At 38.1% G+C, this 23,680-nt stretch overlaps 1 protein-coding gene across 2 annotated transcripts in view; it reads right to left on the bottom strand.

Annotated features, from left to right (window-relative positions):
• Nucleotides 1–23,680, bottom strand: part of KIAA0825 (KIAA0825 ortholog) — a 244,310-nt gene that overhangs the window by 218,239 nt on the left and 2,391 nt on the right. The window contains exon 3 of one of the 2 annotated variants that reach the window (XM_017880119.1): nt 4,921–5,005. The exons of the other annotated variant lie outside the window; for it this stretch is intronic. The gene's annotated coding sequence lies outside the window, so the exon portion shown is untranslated. The remainder of the gene's footprint in view (nt 1–4,920; nt 5,006–23,680) is intronic. 2 annotated transcript variants of the gene reach the window in all.

Genomic DNA, 23,680 nt, shown 5'->3' with positions numbered 1-23,680 from the left:
TAAAAAATACAAAAGCTAGCTGGGCGAGGTGGCTGGCACCTGTAGTCCCAGCTACTTGGGAGGCTGAGGCAGGAGAATGGCGTAAACCCGGGAGGCGGAGCTTGTAGTGAGCTGAGATCCGGCCACTGCACTCCAGGCCGGGCGACAGAGCGAGACTCCGTCTCAAAAAAAAAAAAAAAAAAAAAAAAGATGGGGAAAAATCAGAGAAAAAAGGCTGCAAATTCCAAAAGCCAGAACGCCTCTTCTCCTCCAAAGAAACACAACTCCTTACCAGCAAGGAAACAAAACTAGAGGGAGAATGAGTTTGACGAGTTGACAGAAGCAGGCTTCAGAAGGTTGGTAATAACAAATTTCTCTGAGCTAAAGGAGCATGTTCTATCACAAGGAAGATAAAAATCCTGAAAAAAGGTTAGACGAATGGCTAACTAGAATAACCAGTGCAGGGAAGAGCTTAAATGACCTGACGGAGTTGAAAACCACAGTATGAGAACTTCATGAAGCATACACAAGCTTCAATAGCCGATTTGATCAAGTGCAAGAAAGGTTATCAGTGATTAGAGACCAAGTTAATGAAATAAAGTGAGAAGACAAGATTAGAGAAAAAAGAGTGAAAAGAAATGAACAAAGCCTCCAAGAAATATGGGTCTATGTGAAAAGACCAAATCTACATTTGATTGGTGTACCTGAAAGTGACTGGGAGAATGGAAACAAATTAGAAAACACTCTTTGGGATATTATCCAGGAGAACTTCCCCAACCTAGCAAGGCAGGACAACATTCAAATTCAGGAAACAAAGAGAACACCACATAGATATTTCTCGAGAAGAGCAACCCCAAGACACATAATCGTTAGATTCACCAAGTTTGAAATGAAGGAAAAAATGTTAAGGACAGCTAGAGAGAAAGCTTGGGTTACCCATAAAGGGAAGCCTGTGAGACTAACAACGGATCTATCTGCAGAAACCCTACAAGCCAGAAGAGAATGGGGGCCAATATTCAACATGCTTAAAGAAAATAATTTTCAACCTAGAATTTCATATCCAGCCAAACTAAGCTTCATAAGGGAAGGAGAAATAAAATCCTTTACAGACAAGCAAATATTGAGAGATTTTTGTCACCACCAGGCCTGCGTTACAAGAGCTCCTGAAGGAAGCACTAAACATGGAAAGGAACAACCAGTACCAGCAACTGCAAAAACATGCCAAATTGTAAAGACCATCAATGCTGTGAAGAAACTGCATCAATTAATGGGCAAAATAACCAGCTAACATCATAATGACAGGATCAAATTCAAACATAACAATATAAAACTTAAATGTAAATGTGCTACATGCCGCAATTAAAAGACTCAGACTGGCAAATTGGATAAAGAGTCAAGACTCATTGGTGTGCTGTATTCAGGAGATTCATTTCATGTGCAAAGACACATATAAGCTCAAAATAAAGGAATGGAGGAAGATCTACCAAGCAAATGGAANACAAGGATATTCAGGACTTGAATTCAGCTCTGGACCAAGTAGGCCTAATAGATATCCACCCCAAATCAACAGAATATACATTCTTCTCAGCACCACATCACATTTACTCTAAAATTGATCACATAATTGGAAGTAAAACACACCTCAGCAAATGTAAAACAGAAATCACAACAAACTATCTCTCATACCACAGTGTAATCAAATTAGAACTCAGGATTAAGAAAACCACAAAACTACATGGAAACTGAACAACCTGCTCCTGAATGACTACTGGGTAAATAACGAAATGAAGGCAGAAATAAAGATGTTCTTTGAAACCAATGAGAAAAAAGTCATAATGTACCCGAATCCCAGGGACACATTTAAAGCAGTGTGTAGAGGGAAATTTACAGCACTAAATGCCCACAAGAGAAAGCAGGAAAGATCTAAAATCGACACACTAACATCACAATTAAAAGAACTAAAGAAGCAAGAGCAAATAAATTCGAAAGCTAGCAGAAGACAAGAAATAACTAAGATCAGAGCAGAACTGAAGGAGATAGAGACACAAAAAACCCTTAAAAAAAAATCAACGCATCCGGGAGCTGGTTTTTTGAAAGATCAACAAAATAGATAGACCACTAGCCAGACTAATAAAGAAGAAAAGAGAGAAGAATCAAATAGATGCAATAAAAAATGATAAAAGGGATATCACCACCAATACCACAGAAATATAAACTACCATCAGAGAATGCTATAAACACCTCTACACATATAAACTAGAAAATCCAGAAGAAATGGATAAATTCCTGGACACATACACCCTCTCAAGACTAAACCAGGAAGAAGCCGAATCTCTGAATAGACCAATAACAAACAGGTTCTGAAATTGAGGCAATAATTAATAGGCCACCAACCAAAAAAACTCCAGGACCAGACAGATTCACAGTCGAATTCTACCAGAGGTACAAAGAGGAGCTGGTACCATTCCTTTGGAGACTATTCCAATCAATAGAAAAAGAGGAAATCCTCCCTAATTCTTTTTTATGAAGCCAGCATCATCCTGATACCAAAGCCTGGCAGACATAACAATAAAAGAGAATTTTAGGCCAATATCCCTGATGAACATCAGTGCTAAAATCCTCAATAAAAAACCAGCAAATTGAATCCAACAGCACATCAAAAAGCTCATCTACCATCATCAAGTCACCTTCATCCCGGAATGCAAGGCTAGTTCAACATACACAAATCAATAAATGTAATCCATCACATAAACAGAACCAATGACAAAAACCACGTGATTATCTCAATAGATGCAGAAAAGGCCTTCAAAAAAATTCAACAGCCTTTCATGCTAAAAATTCTCAATAAACTAGGATTTGATGGAATGTATCTGAAAATAATAAGAGCTATTTATGACAAACCCACAGCCAATATCATACTGAATGGGCAGAAACTGGAAGCATTCCCTTTGAAAACCAGCACAAGACAAGGATGTCCTCTCTCACCACTCCTATTCAATATCGTATTGGAAGTTCTGGCCTGGGCAGCCAGGCAAGAGAAAGAAATAAAGAGAATTCAAGTAGGAAAAGAGGATGTCAAATTGTCTCTGTTTGCAGATGACATGACTATATACTTAGAAAACCCCACTGTCTTAGCCCAAAATCTCCTTAAGCTGATAAGCAACTTCAGCAAAGTCTCAGGATATAAAATTAATGTGCAAAAATCACAAGTATTCCTATACAGCAAGAACAGAAAAACAGAGAGCCAAATCACGAGTGAAATCCCATTCACAATTACTACAAAGAGAATAAAATACCCAGGAATCCAAGTTACAAGGGATGTGAAGGACTTCTTCAGGGAGAACTACAAACCACTGCTCAACAAAATAAAAGAGGACACAAACAAATGGAAGAACATTCCATGCTCATGGATAGGAAGAATCGTTTGTGAAAATGGCCTTACTGCCTAAGGTAATTTATAGATTCAATGCTATCCCCATCAAGCTACCAATGACTTTCTTCACAGAATTGGAAAAAACTACTTTAAAGTTCATATGGAATCAAAAAAGAGCCTGCATAGCCAAGACAATCCTAAGAAAAAAGAACAAAGCTGGAGGCATCATGCTACCTGACTACTACAAGGCTACAGTAACCAAAACAGCATGCTACTGGTACCAAAACAGATATATAGATCAATGGAACAGAACAGAGGCCTCAGAAGTAACACCACACATCTACAACCATCTGATCTTTGACAAACCTCACAAAAACAAGCAATGGGGAAAGGATTCCCTATTTAATAAATGGTGCTGGGAAAAATGGCTAGCCATATGCAGAAAACTGACACTGGATCCCTTCCTTACACCTGACACAAAAATTAATTTAAGATGGATTAAAGACTTAAATGTAAGACCTAAAACCATAAGAACTGCAGAAGAAAACCTAGACAATACCATTCCCGATATAGGCATGGGCAAAGACTTCCTGACTAAAACACCAAAAGCAATGGCAACAAAAGCCAGAATTGACAAATGAGATCTAATTAAACTAAAGAGCTTCTGTGCAGCAAAAGAAACTATCATCAGAGTGAACAGGCAACCTATAGAATGGGAGAAATTATTTGCAATCTATCCATCTGACAAAGGGCTAATATTCAGAATCTACAAAGAACTTAAATTTACAAACAAACAAACATCCGCATCAAAAAGCAGGCAAAGGATATGAACAGACACTTCTCAAAAGAAGACATTTATGCAGCCACAGACATATGAAAAAACGTTCATCATCACTGGTCATCAGAGAAATGCATATCAAAACCACAATGAGATACCATCTCACGCCAGTTAGAATGACGATCATTAAAAAGTGAGGAAACAGTAGATACTGGAGAGGATGTGGAGAAATAGGAATGCTTTTACATTGTTGGTGGGAGTGTGAATTAGTTCAACCATCGTGGAAGACAGTGTGGTGATTCCTTAAGAATTTCTTACTAGAAATATCATTTGACCCAGTAAACCCATTACTCAGTACATACCCAAAGGATTATAAATCATGGTACTATAGAGACACATGCACACTATGTTTATTGTGGCACTATTCACAATATCAAAGACTTGGAACCAATCCATATGTCCATCAATAATAGACTGGATAAAGAAAATGTGGCACATATACAGCCATAAAAAGGATGAGTTTATGTCCTTTGTAGGGACATGAATGAAGCTGGAAACCATCATTCTCAGCAAACTGTCAAAAAGACAGAAAACCAAACACTGCATATTGTCACACAGGGTCAGGATGATCAATATCACGGACTTCCACTTCCACATTTTGTCTCCCTGGAAGGTTTTCATGGGCAAGCATAGAGTAGTATAACAATGTAGTATAACTACAAGCATAGAGCAGTATAACAATGCTTTTCTCTGGAATGTCCTATAACAATGCTTTTTTCTGGAATATTACCTGAAGGACTTGCTTGAAGCTGTTTTACAGTGAAGCTGTTAACTGTTTTATAGTTAACAGTTTTTTTTATTAGTAGAAGAATATGCTAAAATAATAATGAAATATATAGTAAATACATAAACCAGTAACAGTCATTTATTATCATTATCAACTATTATGCATTATATCCATTGTACATAATTATGTTATATTTTTATAAAACTGGTAGGGTTGTGTACACCAGCATCATCACAAACATGAGTAATGAATTACACTACATATGACAGCTATAACATTACTGGGCAAAAGGAATTTTTCAGATCCATTATAATCATATGGGACCACTATCATATTTGTTGTCTTTAGTTGACCAAAATGTCGTTATGCAGTACATGACTGTATACCATGTATACCATGTCTTTATTCATTTGCTGACAGATGTTTAGGTTTATTTCATATCTTGGCTATTGTGAATAGTGCTGCAATAAACATGAGGGTAAAGATATTTCATCAATATACTGATTTATTTTCCTTTAGATGAATACTCAGTAGTGGGACAGCTGGATCATATGGTAGTTCTATTTTCAGTTTTACTTTTTAGAAGGCTGAATACTGTTTTATATCATGATTATACTAATTTATATTCCCACCAACAGTATGTGAGGGTTCCCTTTTCTGTGCATCCTTGATAGCATTTGGTATTTTTTGTCTTTTTAATCATAGCCATTCTAACTGGAATTAGAAGATACCTCATTGTGATTTTGATTTGCATTTCCCAGATGACTAGTGGTGTTGAGCATGTTTTCATATATTTATTGGGCATTTGTATGACTTCTTTTGAGAAATGCCTATTCAGATCCTCTGCCTATTTTAAAATCTGCATTTCTTTTTTTCTTTTTTTGCTGTGGAGTTTCTTGTATTTCATCTCATTTTTGATGAGGGTTCCATGAAAAGTTAACGGGGAAAATATTAGTCTTCTAAAAAAATGTTGCTGAGACACTAAATATCAACATAAAAGAATTATACTTGGACCCTTTCCTCACAAGATATAAAAAAAATTAACTCAAAATTGATAGAAAACTTAACTGTAAGAACTAAAATTTAAAAATTCTTAGAACAAATCATAGGTGGAAATCTTGACACTGGAGTAGGCAATGGTTTCTTAACGTAATACCAAAAGCAGAATCAACAAAAATTGGACTGCATTAAAATTCAAAACGGCTGTTTTTCAAAGATTATCCATAAAGTGAAAAGACAACCTACGGAATGGGAGAAAATATATGCAAATCATGTATACCAGAATACATAAAGAACTAGTACAAAATCTTCACAGTATTCTCCATCCCAGTAAGACTGCAGGAGGCAATGGAATGCCACAGAGGTTTTGGAGCTCAGAGGAATGTAATCCGATTTAGGTTTTAGCAAGTTTACCATGAAACTCTAAATTAAGATCAATACTGTCATGTATTGTCTCCCCCCGCCACCAAAAAAGGGGGGAACTAGTACAACTCAACAATACAAAGATAAATAACTCAATTTTAAAATGGCCAAGAATTGAACGCATGTTTCTCCAAAGAAGACATACAAATGGCCAATAGGTACATGAAATAATGTTTAACATCATTACAGAAATGCAAATTGAGACCACACGAGATATCAGCTGGTTTTTTTTAATAGGAATTATATTAAATCTGTATATTAATGTGGGGAAGTATTGCCACTTCACAGCTCACTGGAATGTCTATAATCAAAAGACAAAAATAACAAGTGATGGGAGAATGTGGAGCAATTGAAACCCTCATACACAGCTGATGGAATTATAAATGTTTCTTCCCTACCCCATCAGTGGGGATATTTCCTTAATAGCATATTATATTCCTTATATTTCCTTATATAGTTCTTTATATATATTCCTTATATTTCCTTATTATATTTATATTTCCTTATATATATTATATTCTTTATATTTCCTTATATATTTCCTATATATATATTTCTTATATTTCCTTAATACCTTAATGTATTTTATAATCATTTCTGTCCTCTCTTTCACTAAACTGAAAACACATAAAGAGAAGGATTATGTCTCTTTCTCTTTCCAATATATATTTAGCATTACCACCATAACTTGATTATGCCTCTGTTACAGCACTGGTCACTCTGTGCTGTCTGCCATCACTGATTTGCTTATCTCTGTGTTAGTCTGCTTACATTTCTTTTTTTTTTGAGATGAAGTCTAGCTCTGTTGCCCAGGCTGGAGTGCAGTGGCTTGATCTTGGCTCACTGCAACCTCTGCCTCCTGGGTTCAAGAGATTCTTCTGCCTCAGCCTCCCAAGTGGCTGGGACGACAGGCACACACCACCATGCCTGGCTAATTTTTTGTATTTTTAGTAGAGATGGGGTTTCACCATGTTGACCAGGCTGGTCTCAAACTCCTGACCTCGTGATCCGACCGCCTCAGTCTCCCAAAGTGCTGGGATTACAGGCGTGAGCCACCATGCCTGGCCTGTCTGCTTACATTTCTATAAAGCAATACTTGAGGTTATTTGGACAACTCAGCCATTCCAGTCTGTGGGCTTAGAAGAGTCCAAACCACCTGGGAGTGGAAGTAGTACCACAGCACGGCATAGCTACTCTACAAAAGCGTGACCAGATTGCTTCCTTAAGTGGGTCCCCAACCTGTTCCTCCTCACTGGGTAGGACTTCCCAATTGGGAGCCTCCAACCACTCCCACTGACATTCTCTAGCCCACAGAGGTTTGAAAACTTCCTGGGAAAGAGTTCCTAGAAGGAGGGGTGGGCCGCCATCTTTGCTGTTTCAGCAACTTAGGTGTTCCAGCCACTTAGCTATTCCAGCCTCTAGGCTTTGGAAAGCCCAACCTGATGCGGGGGCAGAAAGAGTACCCCAGCACAGCATGGCTGCTCTACTAAAGTGGAGCTAGGCTGCTTCTTCAAGCAGATCCCCATGATCCTGTTCCTCCTGGCTGGATGACATCTCCCAACTGGGGTCTCCAATTACCTCCTACATGTGCATTTGGGCCGGTAACAGGTCTGTAACCCTTGGGACAAAGCTCCCAGAGGTAGGGGCAGGTTGCCATCTTTACTGTTTCACAGCCTTCACTGGTGATACCTCCAGATACTGGAAAAATCTGAGGCAACTAGGGACTGGAGCAGATGCCCAACAAACTGCAGCAGCCCTGTGGAAAAGTGGCAAGACTGTTAAAAAAGAAAACAACAACAACAAAAAAACCCCAAACCCCATCCAAAGGTCAGCAACCTTAAAGATTAAAGGTAGATAAAGCCCACAAAGATGAGAATCAGTGCAAGAATGCCGAAAACTCGAAAAAGCCAGAGTGCATTCTCTCCTTCAAATGACCACCTCACCTTTCCAGCAAGGTTTCGGAAAGGGGCTGAAACTGATGTGGCTGAATAACAGAAGTAGACATCAGAATGTGGATTAAAACAAACCATTGAGCTAAAGGAGCACATCCTAAATCAATGCAAGAAAGCTAAAAATCACAATAAAACATTGCAGGAGCTGACAAAATATCCAGGATAGAGGATATAACTAACTGGAGAGAGCTGAAAAACACAATACAAGAATTTCATAATGCAATCGCAAGTATTAATAGCAGAATACTCCAAGAGGAGGAAAGAATCTCAGATCTTGAAAACTGTCTTTCTGAAAAAGGACAGGTAGACAAGAATAGAGGAAGAAGAATAAAACAAGAATGAACAAAATCTCCAAGAAATATGGGGTTATGTAAAAAGAACAAATCTATGACTGATTGGTGTACCTGAAAGAACTGAGGAGAATGGAACCAATTTGGAAAACATATTTCAGGATATTATCCACAAGAACTTCTACAACCTTGCTAGATAGGCCAATATTCAAATTCAGGAAATGCAGAGAACTCCAGTAAGATATTCCATGAGAAGGCTGGGCACGGTGGCTCAGGCCTATAATCCCAGCACTTGGGAGGCTGAGGCAGGTGGATCACGAGGTCAGGAGATTGAGACTATCCTGGCTAACATGGTGAAACCCCATCTCTACTAAAAATACAAAAAACATTAGCTGGGTGTGGTAGCAGGCACCTGTAGTCCCAGGTACTCGGGAGGCTGAGGCAGGAGAATGGCATGAACCTGGGAGGCGGAGCTTGCAGTGAGCTGAGATTGCGCCACTGCACTCCAGCCTGGGCAACAGAGTGAGACTATGTCTCAAAAAAAAAAAAAAAAAGATATTCCATGAGAAGATCATCCGCAAGACACATAATCATCAGGTTCTTCAAGGTGGAAATGGAAGAAAAATTGTTAAGGGCAGTGATATAGTTTGGTTGTTTCCCCATCCAAATCTCATCTTGAATTGTAGTTCTCATAATCTCAACGTGTTGTGAGAGGAGCCCTCTGGGAAGTAATTGAATCAAGGGAGTGCTTACCCTCATGCTGTTCTCATGATAGTGAGTTCTCACGAGATCTGATGGTTTTATAAGGGGCTTCCCTCTTCGCTTGGCTCTCATTCTTCTCTCTCCTGCTGTCTTGTGAAGATGGAAGTGTTTGCTTTGCCTTCTGCCATGAGTGCAAGTTTCCCGAGGAACTGTGAGTCAATTAAACCTCTTTCCTTTATAAATTGCCCAGTCTCCGGTATGCCTTTTTTTTTTTTTGAGACAGAGTCTCACCCTGTCACCTAGACTGTAGTGCAGTGGCGTGATCTCAGCTTGCTGCAACCTCTGCCACCTGGGTTCAAGTGATTCTCCTGCCTCAGCCTCCCAAGTAGCTGGGATTACAGGCGCCTGCCATTGCATCAGGCTAACTTTTGTATTTTTAGTAGAGATGGGGTTTCATCATCTTGGCCAGGCTGGTCTTGAACTCCTGACCTCGTGATCTACCTGCCTCGGCTTCCCAAAGTGCTGGGATTACAGGTGTGAGCCACTGCATCTGGCCTCAGGTATGTCCTTATAGCAGCGTGAGAACTGACCAATACAGGCAGCAGGAGACAAAAGTCACTTACAAAGGGAAGCCCATGAAACTAATAGTGAACCTCTTAGAAGAAACCCTGCAAGCCAGAAGATATTGGGGGCCAATATTTAGCATTCTTAAAGAAAAGCAATTCCAACCCAGAATTTTGTATCCAGCCAAACTAAGTTTCCTAAGTGAAGGAGAAAAAAGATCACTTTCAGACAAGCAAATGCTGAGGAAATTTGTTACCACCATACCTGCCTTACAAGAGCTCCTGAAGGAAGCACTAAATATAAAAAGGAAAAAACACTACCAGACATTACAAAAACACACTAACATACACAGACAAATGACACTACGAAACAACCACATAAGAAGTGTGCAAAATAACCAGCTAGCATCAAGATGACAGGATCAAATTCACACATAACAAAATCAACCTTAAATGTAAATGGGATAAATGCCACAATTAAAAGACACAGAGTAGCAAGCTGAATAAAGAACCAAGACCCAGTTGTATGCTGTCTGCAAGAGACCCATCTCACATGCAATGACACACATAGGGTCAAAATAAAGGGATGGAGAGAAATTTGCCAAGTAAATGGAAAATAGAAAAAAGCAGGTGTTACAATCCTAGTTTCTGACAAAAGAGACTTCAAACCAACAAAGATTAAAAAAAGACAAAGAAAGACATTACATAATGGTAAAGGGTTCAATTCAATAAGAAGACCTAACTACCCTAAATATATATGCACCCAATAAAGGAGCACCCAGATTCATAAAGCAAGTTATTTGAGACCTTCAAAGAGACTTAGACTCTTACACAATAATAGCAGAAGACTTTAATATCCCCACTGACAATGTTAGATAGATGATCAAGACAGAAAATTAATATTTCTGATATTCAGGACCTGAACTCAGCTCTGGATCAAATAAACCTGATAGATATCTACAGAACTCTCTATTCAAACACAACAGAATCATAAATTCTTCTCATTGCCACATAGCACTTACTCTAAAATTGATCACATAATCAGAAATAAAATACTCCTCAGCAAATGCAAAAAAAAAAAAATAATGAAATCATAACAGTCTCTCAAACCACAGCACAATCAAATTAGAACTCAAGACTAAAAAATTCACTCATGGTGGTTCATGCCTGTAATCCCAGCACTTTGGGAGGCTGAGGTGGGTGGATCACCTGAGGTCAGGAGTTCAAGACCAGCCTGGCCAACATGGTGAAACCCCATCTCTACTAAAAATACAAAACGTTAGCCAGGTGTGGTGGCACATGCCTGTAATTCCAGCAACTTGGGAAGCTAAGGCAGGAGAATCACTTGAACCCAGGAAGTGGAGGTTACAGTGAGCTGAGATTGCACCATTGTACTCCAGTCTGGGAGACAGAATGAGGCTCCATGTCAAAAACAAACAAACAAAAAACACTCAAAATGATACAATTACATGGAAATTGAATAACATGCTCCTGAATGACTTTTGGGTAAATAATGAAATAAAGGCAGAAATCAAAATGTTTTTTGAAACTAAAAACAAAGATACAATGTACTAGAATCTCTGGAACACAACTAAGACAGTGTTAAGAGGGAAATTTATAGCACCAAATGCCTACATCAAAAAGTTAGAAAGATCTCAAGTTAACAAGCTAACATTACAATTAAAGAACTAGAGAACCAAAAGCAAACAAATCCAAAGCTAGTAGAAGACAAGAAATAACCAAAATAAGGGCTGAACTGAATGAGACAGAGACAAGAAAAGCCATTTAAAAGATCAATAAATCCAGGAGCTGGATTTCAAAAAAATTTGAAAAAATTGATAGATTGCTAGTCAGATTAATGAAGAAGAAGAGGGAAGATTATAAACACAATCAGAAATAACAAACACAATCAGAAATAATAAACACAATCAGAAATAATAAACACAATCAGGAATAATAAGGGGGATATTACCACTGGCTACACAGAAATAAAAACAACTATCAGAGAATATTATAAACACCTCTATGTACATGAACTAGAAAATCTAGAAGAGATGGATACATTCCTGGACACATACATCCTCTCATGACTGAACCAGGAAAAAATTAAATCCCTGAACAGAATAAGAAGAAGCTCTGAAATTGAACCAGCAATAAATGGCTGACTAACCAAAAAAAGCCCAGAAGTAGATGATGGATTCACAACTGTATTCTACCAGATGTACAAACAGGAGCTGGTACCATTTCTACTAAAACTATTTCAAAAAATTGAAAAGGAGGTACTTCTTCCTAACTCATTCTATGAGGCCAGCATCATCCTGATACCAAAACCTGACAGAGACAAAGCAAAAAAAAAAAAAAAAAACTTCAGGCCAATATTCTAGATGAACATCAGTGCAAAAATCCTCAAAAAAATACTTGCAAACTGAATCTAGCAGCACATCAAAAAGCTTATGAAACATGATAAAGTAGGCTTCATTCCCAGGATGCAAGGTTGATTCAACATACTCAAATCAATAAATGTGACTCATCAAATAAACAGATCTAAAGACAAAAGCCACATAATTATCTCAATAGACACAGAAAAGGCTTTTGATAACATGCACCATCTCTTCATGTTAAAAACTCTCAATAAACAAGGTACTGAAGGAACATATTTCAAAATAATAAGAGCCATCTATGACAAACCCATAGCCTACATTATATTGAATAGGCAAAAGCTGGAAGCAGTTTCCCCTTGAAAACTAGCACCAGGATGCCCTCTCTTGCCACTTCCATTCAACATAGTATCAAAAGTCCTAGCCAGAGCAATCAGAGAACAGAAATAAACAAAGGACATCCAAATAGAAAGAGAGGAAGTCAAACTATCTGTTTGCAGATGACATGATTTTATATCTAGAAAACCCCACAGTCTTAGCCCAAAGGCACCTTCAGCTGATAAACAACTTCAGCAAAGTTTCAGGATACAAAATCAAAGTACAAAAATCATCAGCATTCCTGTATACCAACAACAACCAAACTGAGAGCCAAATCAGAAAGGCCATCCCATTCACAAGTGCCACAAAAATAAAATACCTAAAAATACAGCTAACCAAGGAAGTGAAAGATCTCTACAATGAGAATTACAAAACAGTCCTCAAAGAAATCAGAGAAAACACAAACAAATGGAAAAACATCCCATGCTCATGGATAGAAAGAGTCTATATCATTAAAATGGCTACACTGCCCAAAGTAATTTATAGATTCAATGCTATTCCTATCAAACCACCAATGACATTCTTCACAGAACTAGAACAAATTATTTTAAAATGTATATGGAACTAAAAAAAGAGCCTGAATAACCAAGGTAATCCTAAACAAAAAGAACAAAGCTGGAGGAATTGTGTTACCTAACTTCAAACTACACTACAGGCAACAGCGACCAAAACAGCTTGGTATTGGTACAAAAACAGGCACATAGACGAATGGAACAGAATAGGGAGCCCATATCAGAAATAAGGTCGCGTATCTACAAGCATGTGATTTTTGACAAAGAAACTATCAATAGAGTAAATAGACAACCTACAGAATGGGAGAAAATATTTGGAAACCATGCATCTGACAAAGATCTAATATTCAGCATCTAAAGGAGCTCAAAGAAATTTACCAGAGAAAAACAAACAACCCCATTAAAATAGGGGCTCATGGTCCTGCAGGCTGTACAAGCACAGTGCCAGCATCTGTTCAGTTTCTGGTGAGGCCTCAGGAGGCTTAGTCATGGCAGAGGGCAAAGCAGGAGCCTGTGTATCACATGCAGGAGAGGGGGAGGAGGTACCAGGTTCTTTTAAACAATCAGCTCTTCAAGTGAATTCATTACCACATGGACGGCGCCAAGCCATTCATGAGGGATCCACCACCACGATCCAAACACCTCCCAACATTCCCCACCTCCAACACTGGGGATCATATTTCAACATGAGATTTGGAGGGAGGGGACAAATGTCCAAACCATATTACTTTCTCAACCACCAGACTACATAATCTTCTTAAAACAAGACTATATCTTCTTAACTTTTGTATCCCATTTCCCAGGCTAGTGGCTGGCACAGAGAAATTATGAAGTTATTTATGAAATCCCAAAGTATAATCTACAAACTTCTGAGGGAGTCCTGATATTCTTTCAGGTGGTGTGCAACGTCAAAACTATTTTCATAACAATAAAACATTATATGTCATTTTTGCTATATTGACATTTGTACTAAAAGTGCAAAATCTTTGACACTTTAGGAAATCAGGCTGGGTGCGGTGGCTCACGCCTGTAATCCCAGCACTTTGGGAGGCTGAAGCGGGTGGATCACCTGAGGTCAGGAGTTCGAGACCAGCCTAGCCAACATGGTGAAACCTCACCTGTACTAAAAATACAAAAATTAGCTGGGCATGGTGGCAGGCGCCTATAATCCCAGTTACTCAGGAGGCGGAGGCAGGAGAATAGCTTGAATCCAGGAGACAGAGGTTGTAGTGAGCCAAGATCATGTCACTGCCTTCTACCCTGGGCGACAGAGCGAGCGTCCGCCTCCAAAACAAAAAACAAAAAACAAGAAGTTATATTAGTTTTCCATTGCTGCTATAATAAATCACCACAAATTTATTGGCATAAAAACACAAAATTCTTATCTTACAGTTTTCTAAGTCAGAAATCTGAAACAGGTCTCACAAAGCTAAGATCAAGTGGTGAGAGGAGCTTCATTCCTTTTTGGAGATTCTGGGGATAAATCATTGTTTCTTTTGCATGTTCCAGCTTTAGAGGCTGCCCTCATTCCTTGACTTGTGGCCCACTTCCTCCATTTTCTAGCTAGCTAAGTGGGTTGTCTTTTTCCCACTGCATTATTCAGAATTCTTTTTCACCTCCCTCTTCCACTTTTGAGAACCCTTGTAATTACATTGAGACCACTTGGATAATCCATGATAATCTCACTATATTAAGGTAAACTGATTAGCAACCTTAATTCCACTTGTAACCTTAATTCCCCTTGGCCATGTAACATAACATAGTCACAGGTTCTATAGATTAGGATGTAGGTATCTCATGGAGGCCGTTAACCTGCCTACCACAGTACTCATTGTATTTTTTCACCCTTACACACTCAGAATAGTGCCAGGTTTGCTTATGTCTTTGATAGGAAGTAAAAATTACTACTTATTTATTTATTTATTTATTTATTTATTTATTGAGACAGAGTCTCACTCTGTTGCCCAGGAGGGAGTGCAGTGTTGCAATCTCTGCTCACTGCAACCTCTACCTCCCAAGTTCAAGTAATTCTCATGCCTCAGCCTCCCAAGTAACTGGGATTACAGGTGCATGCCACCACACCTGGCTAATTTGTGTGTGTGTGTGTGTGTATATATGTGTATATATATATATATATATATAATTTTTTTTTGTAGAGATGGGGCTTCGCCATGTTGGCTAGGCTGGTCTTGAACTCTTGACCTCAAGTGATCTACCCACCTCTGCCTCCCAAAGTGCTGAGATTACAGGCCTGAGCCAGTGTACTGGGTCAAAAATTACTATTAATACTTTCATTAACCTTTGTATACACTATATATTTTCTCAAAATTAATCAAATTGGGTGGAACTTCAATGAAAACACCAGACCATATTTGTTGTCAATGATAAAATTTGAGCTTTCCAAGCAAAAATTACAAATTTTAGAAAATTTGTATACTGTCAAATGGTCAGTTTTCCAATACTACAAGATTCTTCTGATGAGACTACTGGTGATATTAACTAATGGGAATTTTTAACATTGTATAATGAAATTTATTAAGATTTAGAAAATCAGCATACCTCAATGAATCAATATTTTCCAAAAGGCTGGTACATTATGTAACAGAATCATCTATTTGTAAAAGATTTATTCAAAGTACAAAATAGACCAAGAGATTTTAATGTAATAGTGTGCCCAAAATAAACTGATATGATTTCAAATTCTATATTGCAACTAAATTTTAATAAAATTCTACTTGTTAAATTTTGGTGATCAAAGAAGAATATTCACAATTATCTGAAAAGGCCATTTAAATAACTCCCTTCTTTTCCGACTACATACATGTGTAAGGTTAGGTTTTGCTTATTCTTCAACCAAAACAATATTTCACCAAAGACTGAATGCAGAAGCAGATCTGAAATTCAGCTCTCTTTTATTAAGCCAGACATTGAAGAGACATTGCAAAATATAAAACAATACCACTCTTCCACTAAAATTTGTTTTGAAAAATATAGCTTTTTTTTTTAAAGCTGTTTATGTTAATATGTAGTGGTTTGTTTAAATAAATATTTTCAAAAATATTTCATTTTAATTTATAATACAAAAAATATAAGTAGATATAATTACATAAATAAAAACTCTCTGAGGTCTTCAGCAATTTTTAAGAGTACAAAAGACTACTGAGACCAAAAGTTTGAGAACTGCTGAGTTAGACAAATGAGAAGGCCTTAGAAAGGTAATTACCAAGTAAAGTTAATCAAAAGAATAAGCACTGGCAACACTAAAGGATACCAGAGTACAGAAAGCAATATAGAAACAGAGCCTACGGGAGGCTGAGGCAGGAGTGGGGGCCCGAGGCAGAAGTGGGNTTAAATAAATATTTTCAAAATATTTCATTTTAATTTATAATACAAAAAATATAAGTAGATATAATTACATAAATAAAACTCTCTGAGGTCTTCAGCAATTTTAAGAGTACAAAAGACTACTGAGACCAAAAGTTTGAGAACTGCTGAGTTAGACAAATGAGAAGGCCTTAGAAAGGTAATTACCAAGTAAAGTTAATCAAAAGAATAAGCACTGGCAACACTAAAGGATACCAGAGTACAGAAAGCAATATAGAAACAGAGCCTACGGGAGGCTGAGGCAGGAGTGGGGGCCCGAGGCAGAAGTGGGAGGCCGAGGCAGGAGAATCGCTTGAACCTGGGAGGAGGAGATTGCAGTCAGCCAAGATTGCACCACTGTACTCCAGCCTGGGCAACAGAGCCAGACTCCATCTCAAAAAAGAAAAAAAAAGTAAAAGAAAGCAACACAGAAACAGAGCCTAGAAGGTCCGCATTTACAACCAGCTCCACTCCTAAATTCCTTCCCAGTGAAAGCTCTTAACAGCGGAGGACAGACTGGATCACCTTGGAAGAACTGAACTGCCATGAGCATTTCTGATGGCTAGAATGAATATATGCTAGAGAAGGAAAGAATGATATATCTGAAAAAATTTAAAGGAATAAATTGTTACGTGATTGTACACAAAACTTGCATTTTTTAAATGAAAAATATTTGATGAGCTGAAGTTTGAAAAGTCAAGGAAGATGGGTAAAGAAATGTCACAATGGCTGGGCGTGGTGGCTCACACCTGCAATCTCAGCACTTTGGGAGGCCAAGGCAAGTGGATCACTTGAGGTCAGGAGTTCCAGACCAGCCTGGCCAATATGGTGAAACCCCGTCTCTACTAAAAATACAAAAATTAGCTGGGCATGGTGGCGCATGCCTGTAATCCCAGCTACTCGGGAGGCTGAGACTCGAGAATTGCTTGAACCTGGGAGGCGAAGGTTGCAGTGAGCCAAGATTGCGCCACTGCACTCCAACCTTCCAGCCTGGGTGACAGAGCAAGACTGTCTCAAAAAAAAAAAAAAAAAAAGTCGTGACATAGGGCCAGGTGCAGGGGCTCACACCTGTAATCCTAGCACTTTGGGAGGTTGAGGAAGGTGGATTGCCTGAGCTCAGTGTTCAAGACCAGCCTGGGCAACATGGTGAAACCTCATCTCTACTAAAATAAAAAAAAAATTAGCTGGGCGTGGCAGTGTGTGCCTGTAGTCCTAGCTACTCGGGAGGCTGAGACAGAAGAATTGCTTGAACCTGGGAGGCGGAGGTTGCAGTGAGCCGAGATAGTTCCACTGCACTCCAGTCTGGGCGACAGAGTGAGAATCCATCTCCAAAAAAATAAAAAATAAGAAAGATTAAAAAAAAAGTTATGACACAATGAAGCACAAAATATTCAGCTGTAATACAAAAATTCAGACCTCCTCAGTATAATGCTCTTCAAAATGATTTCCTATCACTGCTCAGTTTAAACTCTAAAGTGTTGAATTAACTGTGCTCCCTGGAAGGAAAATGGACAGTAAACTGGCAGTGTGGCATAACCGCTAGCTGCTAGAAACAACTGCAGCTGTACAACCTCCCTGATACCCCATGGCTAGGGTCAGGGAAGTGATCTTTTGGGTAAATCTTAGCAAACACATAACAAAAGTGACAGAAAAGCACTACCATATTACTCAACTGGAATAACTGTATGCCCTATTAAGTAGAGCAAACAAGAAGCCTTTTCCAGGAAGCATGATAAGAAGAAAAAGCCCTAAATTTAGATTCTTAAGACCTAGCCTCTGGTTCAAGTCACATGTTTCCTGAGTTATCCATTATGTTAAATCGCCTCTTTAATCTTCATTTCCTCGTGTATGATAGTTAATCTAAATTAGTTGTTTTCTAATTCAGCTGTGTTTCGCAGTAACAAATACATTTTATATCCCCAATCCTGAAACCACATGTATCTGAAACAAAAATACAGGCTATGACTCACCAAATTGATGGCTTGTAACCTACCATTTGAAAACTATTGAAATTATGGATCTCTATGTTTACTTATTAAAACGACAAAAGGTGGTGGAGGTTGGGGGGAAGGATCCTATGAAACTATATTTTTACCTTTGTGGCTACAGAGGTATCTTTGGTAAAGAGGCAAATAGACATTTAAGTGTTAGGCTAATATTCTAACCATGGATCCCAAAGTACGGGGATTACAAGCATGAGGCCGGGCGTGGTGCCTCATGCCTATAATCCCAGCACTTTGGGAGGCCAAGGCAGGGGGACTACTTCAGTACAAGAGTTCGAGACCAGGTTGGGCAACACAGTGAGAAACTCTCTCCACAAAAAATAAAAAAATTTTTTACATAGTAGCGCACACCTGTAGCCCCAGCTACTTGGGAGGCCAAGGTGGGAGGAGCCCTTGGGCCCAGGAATTCAAGGTTGCAGTGAGCTGTGATGTACCACTGTATTCCAGGCTGGGTGACAGAGTGAGACCCTGTCTCAGGAAAAAGAAAAAAAAAATTTACATTATATTTAATTGGCTACCTGAATTTAGAAATTTAGACAACAGTGTGTGTTTAACCACGTGATGCCAAAAATCAGTTGCTTAGCTAATGTTTGCATTTCTAAACTGTTATTGGGAACAGATGTTTTGATTCCTAACTGTTCTGGCTAACAAAACTGTATTCTAAAATATAAGAAGATAGTGTAAGCACATATGACTCAAATGTTAGTATCAATGTCTGGCAGTAGGGATTATACTTTTCTTGAGGGCAGGAGGGGGTGGAACAGGCAGTGAAATTCAAGATTTGAAATTCAAATATATTTGTAAGTTTTAGCATATGACAACTATTGATCGTTTTTACTAATACCTAACATTGAATACCGTGGCAACATGGGATTCCTCTAATACACAACTTCGGCTTTTGAACTCTGCACTGGCCTAGTTGAAGCTTTCTTAGAACAGTGCAGCACTTTGTATTCTTACTCAACTCTTCTTTCTTTCTTCCTTCCTTCTCTTCTTTTTAGGCTGTCAGATGTGCACCGAGGCCTAAAGGCATTTCTTTCCTACTCCCACTTCCTCTCTTTTATTCTTCACAAGCAGTTTCCCCAATAAACATCTTGTACATCTAATCTCCTCTTGGCATCTGTTTCTTCGGGAATTTGAACAAATAAAGTGCCTTACTACACCAGGCACCAATATTAAACTCTATGCATGCATTGTTTTATTTAATCTTCACAAAAGGCCTATGAAGACATCATTATTCCCATTTTACAAATAATGAAACAGTAGAAAAGTAACTTTCTGTCATACAACTAGTGACAGAGTTGGGATTCGAATCCAAGTCTGTTTGACTTCATAGTTGGAGCCACAGACCTTATTTTAAAACAGTGAGTTTATTAAAAACAAAAAACAATACTACAGACCCTTGATAATTTTTTTCTGATGCCTGTGTACTTACACACATTACATTTAATCTTAGTAAACCCATAAACTTGACAGTATTACCACTTTACAGATGAAGAAACTGTGGCTCAGAGAATTTAAGTAACTTCTTCAAGGCTATCATTATATGTTCATTAGTTTAAGCTCAACTCCAGATCCTCTCTGAATTCAGTTGTTTATATTATACTGCATTGCCTAATTAGTCAAAATGACATTGTATCATTTTGAGCTTTTATATTTGTTAAAACTTTTTATATGGAATGTATGTATTTCAAGGGATGCACTAAAGTTTGACCTTGTCCTCTGTAATTTTTTTGAGAGAATCTTTCACTCTGTCACCCAAGTTGGAGTGCAGTGACATGATCTCAGTTCACTGCAACATCTGTCCCCTGGGTTCAAGTGATTCTCTTGCCTCGGACTCCAGGAGTAGCTGGGATTACCGGTGCCCACCATCACACCCAGCAAATTTTCGTATTTTTTTGGTAGAGATGGTGTTTTACCATGCAGATCAGGCTGGTCTTGGACTCCTCGTCTCAAGAGATCCGCCCGCATTGGCCTCCCAAAGTGCCGGGGTCACAGGCATGAGCCACTGTGCCGGCCAACCTTGTCTTCTGTATTTTAACAAAGTCTGCATTTGGCCTTAGTGTTGACTTTTAGAAAGTAAACAGTCAAAAAGGCAGGTGCAGTACCTGTCACAAAAGTACTCAATCTAGGGAGGTGAGTAGGGGCTGAATCCAGCCCATACTTTGGCGGCCCAGCCCTGTGTCCTTGCAGGGCTGTTGCCACAGAGAAAAGGATGCCTTTTTCCAATCCTTACAAAAGTACCATCAATTATCCCCTTTATCATTTTTTATTGGGTCTATTTGATTCTTCTCTCTTTTCTTCTTATTAGTCTTGCTAGCGGTCTATCAATTTTGTCCTTTGTAGGGACATGGATGAAGCTGGAAACCATCATTCTCAGCAAACTATCGCAAGGACAAAAAACCAAACACCTCCTGTTCTCACTCATAGGTGGGAACTGAACAATGAGAACACTTGGATATAGGATGGGGAACATCACACACCAGGGCCTGTTGTGGGGTCGGGGGAGCAGGGAGGGATAGCATTAGGAGATATACCTAATGTAAATGAGTTAATGGGTACAGCACACCAACATGGCACATGTATACATATGTAACAAACCTGCACATTGTGCACAGGTACCCTAGAACTTAAAGTATAATAATAAAAAGAAAAAAAAAGTACCATCAGTTACACACTGTATATCCAAGAGTTGCGGATCCTCCAGAAGGGGGTACCCTTTTCTAACCACACAAGGTGCTATAAGGGCTAGCTGTGAGTACGGAGGACAACAAGGTGAGAGGGAGGCTAATGCCTCATTATATACCCTTTCATACCTCAGGAATTTTGCACCAAGTTTAAATTAAAAATTTGATTGATATGGCAATACATGTAGTATTATATGTGTTCATAACCTGTGGGTCACCATTTCTCCTTCTACAATTTGTAATAAGAAAATAGATACAAATATGTCTAAATATTTTACTATAAAAAACTTTATTGTACTATTACTTAACAGAAAGAAGTCAGTTTAAAAGTTATTACATATTCATAAAATTGAATAGCATGCAGGCCCTAAATATTATTTTATAGAAGCAAATTTATTGACATGGGAAAATTCATGGTGTAGCACATTGAAAAAAGCAGGTCACAAGACAATACAGATAGTATTATTTCATTTTTATTTTAAAAGCACATATATGCAAATCTGTAATAATACAGAGAAAAATCATAAGTTATTTCTGAGTGGTGGGATCATGGGCCACTCTTCCTTTCTCTTTCCTTTTTGGCATATTTGTAACACTCTAATACTTCCGTAACAAATGGGCATCTTTCCATAACAAATAAAACAAATGCCAACTCCATCCTCCACCCCATCCTAGTTATACACACAGATTATTGCTTATTGTTAAATGCCTAACATCTTTAACTTGCCCACAGTTATCTACAGCTTGTCCTAAGCTCAGCTTTTTACCTTAGCTTTATTACCAGCCTTCATCCATCTTACATATTCAAAGTGACCTAGGTACTATTTCTGTTTTCTGACACCTTTGCATCTTCCAGTAGAACACTTCTCCCTCTTGTTCCCCTGCCAAAATCCTTACCATCCTATAGGGCACAAACTCAATATTACCTTTTTTATGAGGTCTTTCCTCATCTGCCCTCCTGGAAAAAAAAAAAAATCTCTTTTCTTTGCATTCCCATCATGTTTTGTGTTCAATGATGTATGTAAATTGCCCCACATATAATTATTTTTGTATATAACTTTATCTCTCCTAGTAGACTCTAAGTGAAAAAATTCTTTACCTTTGTCTAATTTATAAAGCATTTTTATATCCACTAATCTTTTATCCTTGCAAGACTGAGCAAGAAAAAGAATCAACATTTATTTCATAGCAGTTGTGTATCAGACATGTTTGAGGCTTTATATGTCAACCCACTTAACCCTCACAGCAATCCTATGGATCCATTTTACATATGAAAATATAAGCTCACAAAGGTTCAGTGACTTATTAGTGTCATAGCTGGTAAAAAAAAAAAAAAAAAAAAAAAAAAAAAAAAAAAAAAAAAAAAAAAAAGCATGACTGTGATTTTTTTAACTCTATTCTTCCTATTGCAAAAACATCATTCTGTGTCCACCATTGTGGAAGATGTGAACACATAAAAAGCTCACATGAAACACATCAAAATTGATGAGGGTTTTCTGGCACACTAGAACTGCTATATTCAGATAATACTTGGGAGTCAACTAAAGTCAGAGGATTTTTGAGGTAGGAGGGACCTTACAGATAATCTAATCCATCAAACTCCTATATGTTATAGATGAGAAACAAGATATCCAGAGAAATAAATTTGCTTTTGTACACATTTAGCAGCTGAGCCAGGATTAAAAATTCAACTGGAGGCTGTATAGCAAAGTGGTTAAGATGATCACTTTTGGGGTCACAGGCCTTCATTCAAATCATAGCTGTGTTTAATGACTATGTGTAACCTAGGACAATTTACAAAGCTTATCTTTGCCTCAGTTTTAGTATCTGTAAAAGGAGGATAATACTTACCTATTGTGCTGTGAGGAGTAATTTAACACTGAATAGCAGAGAATAAGCACAGAAAAAATATTAGATATTCTCTCATCTCCTGACTCACAGTCCAGTCGTCTTTACAGAATAGCACATTGCCTTTTATGAATGAGTGTGGAGTGGACACTGTATTTCAGGGTCAAGGTGAGTAACAATAAATATTTATTTATGTGGTAAATCCTTTAAAAAAATGTACAAATACTTCTCAGTGGATAAATAACATTTTTAAAAGGAATCATTCATTCAATAAATGTTTATTTTTTATTTTTTAGAGACAGGGTCTTACTCTGTTGTGTAGATTAGAGTGCAGTAGTGTGATCATAGTTCACTGTAACCTATGTTTATTTATTAGAGGAAGTATAGAACACAGTAAAAAGAGCCAAAATTTAGAGGACCTGGATTCAAATCCTCATGTCTTAGCCTCCCAAAGTATTGGGATTACAGTCATGAGTCACGGTTCCTGACTTATTTATTGAGCTTCTATTACACGCCAGGCATAGTGCTAGATGCTGGGTATGAGATGATGAATAAAACAGACATAATCTCAACCTTCATAAGCACTGAAATTTGATACCAAAATATCCCTGAGATCTGCCTATGGGATCTGTCTACAAGTCAATGCAAAGATCTGCCTACAAGTC

This window comes from Rhinopithecus bieti, unplaced genomic scaffold (genome assembly GCF_001698545.2).
Source record: "Rhinopithecus bieti isolate Rb0 unplaced genomic scaffold, ASM169854v2 scaffold_12189, whole genome shotgun sequence".
NCBI lineage: Eukaryota > Metazoa > Chordata > Mammalia > Primates > Cercopithecidae > Rhinopithecus > Rhinopithecus bieti.
This window is presented reverse-complemented; position numbering and strand designations above follow the sequence as displayed.